The sequence below is a fragment of the Lactuca sativa genome, chromosome 4, assembly GCF_002870075.4.
Source record: "Lactuca sativa cultivar Salinas chromosome 4, Lsat_Salinas_v11, whole genome shotgun sequence".
Taxonomy (NCBI): domain Eukaryota; kingdom Viridiplantae; phylum Streptophyta; class Magnoliopsida; order Asterales; family Asteraceae; genus Lactuca; species Lactuca sativa.
Window position 1 is genome coordinate 29950024 of NC_056626.2, and position 9516 is coordinate 29959539.

The following is a 9516-nucleotide window of genomic DNA, read 5'->3' on the forward strand; positions in this document are numbered from 1 at the left end:
TTTATATTGAGTTGATAGTCTAGGTTAACCTTTGTAACTCATTTTGAAGAAATGAAAAGGAGTTATGTGAATATTATGTGAATTATGTGTTTTATGCTTAAGTATTAGGGCTTAATTAATTAAGAATAAAAATAAGCGTCAAAATTAAAGTGTGAGATAAGCCCGATATCTTTACATAAAGTTGTAGTGGTCGAAACAAGGATTTCGGGGATATAAAGAATACCAAAATCCGAGTTATAACGAAGAAGTTATGACCTGTCGAAGTTACACGACAAAACCGGCACGGTGCTGAATGTCGTAAAAAGTGAGTTTTTGATAAACTACTTTTTAGCCTTAGTAATCTAAACGAAAGTTGTAGTATTCGTTAAACCGAGAAGTTCGATAAAAAGAACGCCCAAATCTGACTTCGTATGAGGAAGTTATGATTTTTCGAAGTTTCAGCGTAGCAGTAAACAGCTAAAAACTCGAATTTTAGATCGAGCGATTTTTAGCCGACACAACCTAAACGAGAATTGAAGGTCTCGTCATTAGGAGCACAACGGTAAAAAGTCTGACGAAAACGGACGTCGGATGAAGAAGTTATGAATTTTTAACGGATTTCCTGTCCCGGTCTGTTAAAAATAATAATATAAAAATTAAAATCAAAATTAGCCGACGAAGTCTAAACGGAAGTTGTAGATCGTAATTTTAGCTACACGTGCATATAAAGAACGTCAAAAACGGAGCTCGTATGCGAAAGTTATGGATTTTAGAAGTTTTGGCACGAAAACCGAGAAATTTCACATAGTCACAATTGCCACGTCACCCTCGCTTAGAAAGTGACACGTGTCCTGCTGAGTCACCTGGCTGCTGAGTCATTAGGCTGCTGAGTCATTGAGGCTGCTGAGTCATGCGAGCCACGTGCCCTCTTCTGATTCGACCGAGGAGGAGGCCCAATCCGAAGCAGCCAGCTCCCCAGCCGAAGCTTCGCCCAGCTGCCGCGTGTGTCCGAGCCTCGCATAGCCTAGCTCCGAGCCTCGCAGGTGCGCCAGCAAGCCGCGGTCCACTTAGAAGCCGACAGCGAGCCCTCGCATGTGCGAGCCATGCGAGCCATGTGCGAGACCCCCCTGCGAAGCCTCTTAGCCGTCGGATCAGGAAACTTCTCAGCCTTTGGATCAAACTTCGGACCCTATAAATAGAAGGGTACCTGCGAGGGTTTCCGGTTACTTTTGGAATTTAGCCATTTTTAGCCCCTCTCTCCATATTTTCTTCATCTTAACATCCCGCAAAGCCCCGGTATCAATTGTAAAGCCCGGAATACCCCACGAAGTGCCCGAGAAGCCCGGAAAATTTATCTTTTCGGTTTCGAAGCCCGACTTTTGCAGAGCCCGGTTTCTCAATAAAACTCCCGGTTTTATTAGAAACGATCGTTTTAGGAAACGAATTGCTGCCCGATTTTCACCAAAATAAGTGAGTGTGTAGTTACTTTCAATTTACACATAGATATGAAGTATTTACCTTGAAATACGTGTTATGTGTAAATATGCTAATTGTTTATTCGAGGTGACTGTTGAATTGATGTTTTATACAAGTTTTAAACTGTATATGCTTTTTATCTACAAAATATGTTGGGTAGAACATGGGTAGATGAAATAGTTGATGTGTGTTAAAATGGTGAGAGGCCTCGATGTCGATGTTGTGTTGTTGTTGTAGCCATCTAGCGAAGTATAGATGACGACCACGGACTTTCTAGATAGTCCAGTGGAACACTAGCAGGTTCGCAACTTGTAGGTGTTGATGAATTAAATGTTCATTGGCGTACTTCATCCCCCTCATGGTTGCCTTAAGGACATGTATGGCTGAGGAAACCCCTTAGCAGTAGTGTCCATCCCGATGATAATCCTTAGGCTAGGTCCCTTGTGATAGGTGTTTAGGGACGTAAAGTGAGGACAACGGGAATGGGTAATCAGGGTTATTGTTGATTGGTGAACTTAATAAGTATATTATTATTGTGGGTTGAAAACCCTATATGCTCACCAGGCTCCCAAGCCTGACCCACTCAGTTTTATGATTACAGGTAGTGGACCCCGAGCATAGTCGGAAGATGACGAGAAATTTTTGGATTATAGGCTAGTAGTTGTAAATAACTATTGAAAGGCTTATAATGTCTTGTTTATGCTTTTGATCTGTATCGGAACATGACATCCCGAGGTTTTGATATATATATGGAAAATATATACCTTCTTAATGAAGGATTTTGATAAAACTTTTATCATATATTGTTTGGGGACCAATTCCGAAATATCTTATAAAAAGATTTCTCTGATTTTATTTTAAAAAGCATAAATTAAATCGGCCTTTTCTGGCCGAGAAATATGGGGATGTCACAGTTTGGAACCTTGTTTTCATCTATTTTCGGCAACGATAGGCGGTTAGGTGGTGTAAAATCAAGATGAAGATGAATCTAGATCCTCAACGAAGAGATGAAGATGAGTTTATTGATTAATCCAGTGAAGGAAAAATGTTTGTGTTTTAGTCCCGCAACCATGAATTTCAGACTAAGAATTGAATTGTGATGGGATGAGGTGTGATCAAGTGGTATCGTATTACTCCTATTGGGCAGAGTCAGTATTCTATTCAAAAATGATTGGTTAAGCCACATCATTTTTTCCACCACACTCTGCCCTATCCTCCTCATCCAACACTAATTTTTTGATTTTGTAGTTCCCATGAGTTTTCTCAGCTCTAACGACCTAGGGAAAACAAAGTGACAAAATGAAGGGATGGTTGAGTGGTGTTCCTTATGTTTTCAGGAAGTGTAGGAGCATTTGTTAGAGCTTCGTCGGTTTTTGCTTGCCCCATGAAGTCTCTGACGAGCAAGTGCACCCACACCTCTGCCTTTTGAGTTCTACATGTAACATTCTTGAATTTTTGGTGTACGAGATTATTAAATGTTAGAAATTTAATTTGGAAACTATGTAATGTCAAATGATATTGATCATCATTGTTTTGTTTGAATAATTGTAGTTAATATACTTTGAGGACCTTGTATCGTAATTAAAAATAATCAGAAACATCTACATAAAAGAGGTATGCATTGATTACAAATTGGGGTTAAGCATTTAGATACATTGTATACTAATGGTATTGCCTATAAGCAATTAAAAATAATTGAAAGGATCTAGAGAAAATAGGTATGCATTGATTACAAATTGGGGTTAAGCATTTAGATACATTGTATACTACTGATATTGCCTATATTGCTATTACAATGAGAAATAAGGTTTAAAAATACCGAACTTGATGAATATTTATTATGTGAACTCTAAGTTAGTGAACATGCCAAATTGGTTCCTAACTTCCTAGATGTTTATCTATGAAGGAGTTAATATTCCATGGTGTTACTTAATAGAGGCAAGTTACTATTTTTATAACATGTTCATTCTTAATACTTTAGAGATGCAAGTTACTAAACTCAAAAATACAAACCTAATCCAAATTCGCTTATGGATAACGTTTTTCCTATAGAGAATATATTTGTTAAAGTAGGAAAAGGTTGTTGGAGATCATATACAATGTCATTAATTGTTTTTGATAATATTTCTAATAACAACAAGGGTCTTTTGGGTTGTCTCATGACCCAAATAACATAAAGAAATGGAGATATATAAGTTGTTAATTTATTAAGGAATTAATAAATTAATTATAAATTATTTTGGTAATAAATTAAAAGGTTTTAACTAATTAAAGGGGTTGAATATTAATTAATCAAAGGGGTTAATTTGATTAATCCAGAAGATCTGGAAGCGCTTCATATGGACGGTTTTGGTGTCTTTAGGATATGGATAAGATAGGTTTGAATCAGATAAGGATAAACTCTAAGTGTTTGTACCCTTATAGAATTCTACCCACTACCTATAAATAGACTACTAAGGGTAAAACCTAGAGGCTTCTTATTCCTCTCCAAAAACCAACCTTACTTTGTCTCTCCCTCCTTGAATGAAAATCACAACCTCTATCCTAGGGTTGGTGATTTTTGAATAAACCCTAGTTTTTGTGTTTCTTCTTTTTTTGTTTTGGTGTTGTGGGTCTAATTTCAATAGAGAGGTGCTACGTTGGATCATGCATCCATATCAATGAGATGGAAATTACAAGATTACAACCAAGCAGCTAAGGTTAGTTGTTCCTTATTTTGTTAGGTTTTTAAAATATGTTGTTATAACTAGTAAAACATAGATTCTAAGATGCATATTGTTGTGATATGTATCCAGCTCGATTCTTGCTCCGTGAGGGATGGAAAAAGGGGGCCTGAGAATTACAACGAAGAAAACAAGACCGCCAGTCGTCGTCCGGGAGGTTGTCCCAAAATGATGCTCCGACGATCAATTCAGTTTGAGGTTCTGATGAGAGGGTGTGAAAGTATGATGGAAAGAGTTGAATTTGGATCTTGGTCCCTTTTCTTGGAGGGGAAGAGACCCTTTTATACCTAAAATCAGGGGGACAGAACCCCCGACCATATCTTTTACTTTTTCCGGCCTGGCAGGGACATACGACTTTTGATTGGTAGATCGTGCTCCATGCGTAGCTACCTACCGTTCGTGCAGGGATGCCAGGAGCGACACTCTAAGTAGTACACCTGTCACTTAGGGGGACGACTGGTACTATTTTGTCTTGACTCTTGCTTCGATGCTTGGGTGCCAAGAAATGAGTTTGGGATCACAAGGAAGAGGGCGCAAGCGGAGGCCCGATGTTAGGTACACAGTGGCCTTTGCTCAAACAGTATAATGGTTCTATTACTTATTACGTCAACAAATCCCCTAGGCTAGTAGAGGTCATCGTTTGCTTAGGATACGCATTTGGTGGGACGGTCCCTAATGTGTAATAGATCCATTATGGTGAAACATCATTCGTTTCCTCTTTTCTTCTTCTCTTTCTTCCTTTTTCTTTTTATTTAAGGGTTCTCTACTTTTAGAAGTGGTTATACACTTTCTCTTCTTGTAATCTGTCATCCCATCCACTATTGTCATTTCTTCTTTTACCCATATTTTTTCTCTCTGGTTCTTGATGGCCTCTGCTTGATTTGGAGTTATTCCTATGCCCGAGGAGTTAGAGTCTCTTCAGTTCTGATTTAGGTTCATGCTGGAGCATGGAGTTCAATGCCCATCGGAAGTATCTACCATATATCAACCTCCAGCCGGGATGGTGGGTATTTCGGTGGCGATCTTATAGGTCGGGTTTTGGCTTCCAGTTTCTGGTTTCTTTGATGAGGTTATGCAAGAATATGGTTTCTCTGTCCACGACTTGACTCTGAATGCTGTGAACAAGATAGTTGGGTTTGAATTAAGGTTTCGAGCATTGGGAGTACTTCCCCATCTTCAAACATTCCATCCTTTCTTCAATTCGTCTACTCATTCGGGCGTTCACACTTTCTCTCAATGTCGTAATACACATTCATTTATTGTTAACCAGAAAGCGCCTCAGAAGAACTGGAAGGATTGATGGTTGTGGGTTAACAATGACTTGGTTGGGGCTGGCTATCCTCGCGTGCCTATGACTTCGGACTAGGCTCCTCAACTATCAGGGGTCGGTCTGTCGGTGGCTCGCACGTTAAGAGGAATTTGTTTCACCGGAAAAGAGTGGCTGGAATATGTATTGGTAGCGGCCGAAATGAGTGCTGCTTAGCGGTCTTGTGGAAAGATGCCTCAGTTTTATGTGGAAAATGACGGTAAGTGTTACATGTTCCCCTGCCTTTCTCCCTCCTTTTGCTTTCCTTTTCTTGGTAACTGGTATCTATTGCTGAGAAAAAAGGGGTTTTGCGTTGTTTGCCGTTTCAGGTAGCGAGAGGTTTCTGTCTCTTAAGAAAGTGCTACGGGGCGATTTTGAACGGGACCTATAGTATCACAAAGTCCCTTTAGTAGAGACTCTGTGGGCTCCCGTCAATGTTGGCGCTATTTTTGAGCGTGATGTCCCTCCTGTCGAGGCGGGGGTTCGAGGATCAGGTGTGCCTAGTGGTAAAGTTGTCTCCCGTCGTCGATCTGATGCTGTGGATTCTGCCCTCGAGGAAGATGTCGGTGGCAGTTCTATCAACCGCAGGTTGCATCAGAAGAGCAACATTGTTCCTCTGTTTTCTAAGTCCCCTTTTGTTATTGAGATTGTTGATACTGATGACTTGCAAGTGGTGTAAACAACAAATTTGCGTCGGCCGGGGGAGCCAGGCGTTATGGACACTTACTTCGTACCTCCCTCTGTTCCCGGTGATGCCCCGTCGGCAGTGGGTCATTCGTCTTTGGGTGCGACTGGCATGTATCTCCCCGGGTGGAGTCTCGCGCCCGGTTCCCTTTTGTCGGAACAGGACCTGGCCGTGGATGGTGCTAACATGCATTTCCCTCCGGCTACCATGGATGCTTTTGATGCTCTTTCTTATTATCACATGGCGAATGATCTTCAATATGTTGTTGCTCAGGTTTCTCCCTACTTGGTGGCGGTTGTTGGTCGTCTTCGATACATTAGGGCTAATTGGAGATGGCTGCTGTTAAATCCGGGCGTGACGAGCTTACGGAGAAGGTTTGGCTTCTCAAAGAGGAGCGACGCAAGTTTGATGAGTGCTACCTCGTGATGTCATGGGAAAAGACTGTTGTGGAAGCTTAGGTGGCAACCCTAGATGGGGAGGTAGATCTCTTATCCCAGCAGGTCCAAAATTTGATATCGGAGAAAGAATCATTGGTGGATCGTTTGCACTACGAGACGATCAACTCACTTCTGAGGTCTCAAGGAGGAAAAGCTTGGAGGCTGATTTTGTGTGGGTTTTCTAGAAGGTAGTGGTTCGGGTGGTGGATCGTTTTGTTAAGAGCCGTGAATTCGCGCTTGGGATTCGTCGTGTGAAGGTCGTGTGTGTGGCCGCTAATGTAGAGAATGGAAAGTAGGTGGCACACACGTAGTCGATTGGTAATAGCCCTGGCTCATCTGATCCAAATGATGTGGCACAATCTATTGATGCAATGCATGCTGCCATTAGGGCTTTTGCCTAGACGGATTTCGCATCCTACTTCCATTTGGGTGAGCTCGGCCTTGCTAATCTTCGCCAATTGTGCTCTGAAGAGTAGGAACGCCTGCCAGTCAGTGGTGTTGGAGGAACTACTTCGAGTCTACCTCGCTAGGGTTAATTCACATTTTATTTTTGTATGTTTGTTGTTTCATCTCTCTTTTTATGTACTGTGTAGAATGTTGTTGTATTTTCACTTGCTGTTTCTTCATCACTAATGTTTGTCTGTTCTTACGAGCTTTTATATATATATATATATATATATATATATATATATATATATATATATATATATATATATATATATATATATATATATGTTTGGTTAGGGGTCTCCCCGAAGAGTATTCTATAGGCCTTGCTTTTGGCTCTTAAGTGAGCGGCCAATTGACTTTCTTTTGTGGTTGCTTTAGGTGAGTCGAGGTCGTCACTTCGAGGCTCCCTAGACTTGTATGTGCCTAATTATCAGGGGAAGGTTATGATCCTTCGGACCCTTTAGGCACGTTTGGTTGAAAATCCTAGAGGCTTTCTTGCTTGTTCAAACCGATGTATACATAGGGGGGTCATCTCTTTTTGAGGTTTGTGGTTGCATGTTTTTGGGTTGTTTTGCTCAGACGATGTGGGTGATCAGCCCGTGTTGTCATTTAGCACGTTCGTGCACCCCTCATTTTTTTTATGAGTTTGTATTTATGCTTTACATACGCGTGTGTGTAGATTGAATAGTAAGGTTAGTCTAGTATCTCGTGAAACCTTATTAATCGGAAAGTTCGAAGGACAACTTAAACATCTTCATGAAAAATGTTTGTCTAAAGTGTGGCTTTTTGGCCGGAGGTCTGAGCGTCATTACCCCTTCCTTTAGTTATGCCCTTTGCTAGTTGTTTGTGTTCCATGTTCGGGGTATCGGTCTCCCGTCTTGTGCTTCCAGCATGTATGCTCCGTCTCGATGCACCCCTACTATTTTGTAGGGTCCTTCCCAGGTTACACTTAGCTTTCCTAGTGGCTCCGAGTGGTTTGCCTCGTTCTTCCTCAGCACCCATTCTCCTACCTAGAAGTTCTTTACGCATACCCATTTGCTGTAAAAGTTTTATTTATGAGCTTTGTAGGCCGCTTGTCGCGGTCGAGCAGCTTGGCGTTTTTCTTCTAACATGTCCAGGTCATGTTGTCGTTCGTCCTCGTTCAAGCCTTCATTGAAGCCGGTTACCCTCAACGATTCACTCAGAATCTCGAGTGGGGGAACCGCTTCCATCCATAAGTTAGGCTGAAGGGTATCTCCCTTCTTTCTAACCTCGTGGTGCTACGGTATGACTACAGTACTGTTAGTAACTCTTCTGTCCAGGCCCCTTTTGTTTTCATCAGGCGTTTCTTGAGTCCATTAACGATGGTCCTGTTTGATACATCAGTCTAGCCATGTGCCTGGGGGTGTGCGACCGAAGTAAAGTGGCGATGGATCCACTTTTCCTCGCACCATTCTTTGAAGGGGTTTCCCTCGAACTGTGAGCCATTGTCTCTTATTAGGACCGTGGGGGTGCCGAACTAGATTAGGATGTTTTTCTACATAAACCGGATCATATGCCTACCCGTAACCATGGCTAGGGGTTCCGCCTCGATCCATTTTCTGAAGTAGTCGACCACGACCATCAGGAACTTCAATCCCCTGGAGCCGTTGGGAACGGTCCCACGGTGTCGATGCCCCATCGGTAGAATGGCCATGGGCTACTGATGCTGTTCATGGTTTCTGCAGGCTGATTCTATAAAGGGACAAACGCCTGGCATTCCATGCATTTCCTTCTAACCCTTGCCGCGTCTTTATATACGTTGGGCCAATACACCCTGAACATAGTATCTTGCCCGTGAGTTCCCGTACTCCCTCATGTGGTCTGACTTCTCCCGACTGGCTCTCTTCTAGGAGAGCTTGTCCTTCCTCTTGCGAGATGCATCTGAGCCAAGGTGCTAGGTATCCTCTCTTGTACAATTGCATGCCTTTTATGGCGAAATAGGGCGCCTTGATTTTTATCTGATTGGCCTCTTCCGGATCATCTGGAAGGACCCTGTGACGTAGATAGTCTAGGTATGGCTTCGTCCAGTCCCACGATTCGGAGATGGCATCGACTCGTTTGTTGTTGATGCTCCTTTCTCCCAGGACCTCTACTAGTACCTTCTTGATTAGGTGGTCAAAGGACGCTGAGACCAGCTTGCTAAGAGTGTCCGCCATTGTGTTGTCCATCTGGGTATTTGTTTGATTTCGAAGCTTTTGAACGAATGCACCAACTGTCGTGTCTTTTCCAGGTATTTTTGCATTCTTCGATCTATGGCTTCATAAGTGCCATTAACCTGGTTGGTTATCAATAGTGAATTGTTAAAAAACCGGAGATGTTTTGCGCCGAATTCTTGTGCCAATCGGAGGCTTGCGAGAAGCGCTTCGTACTCCGCCTCGTTGTTCGAAACTTTAAAGTCGAATCTCAAGGCATATGCAATTTCGTCTCCCTTAGGGTTTT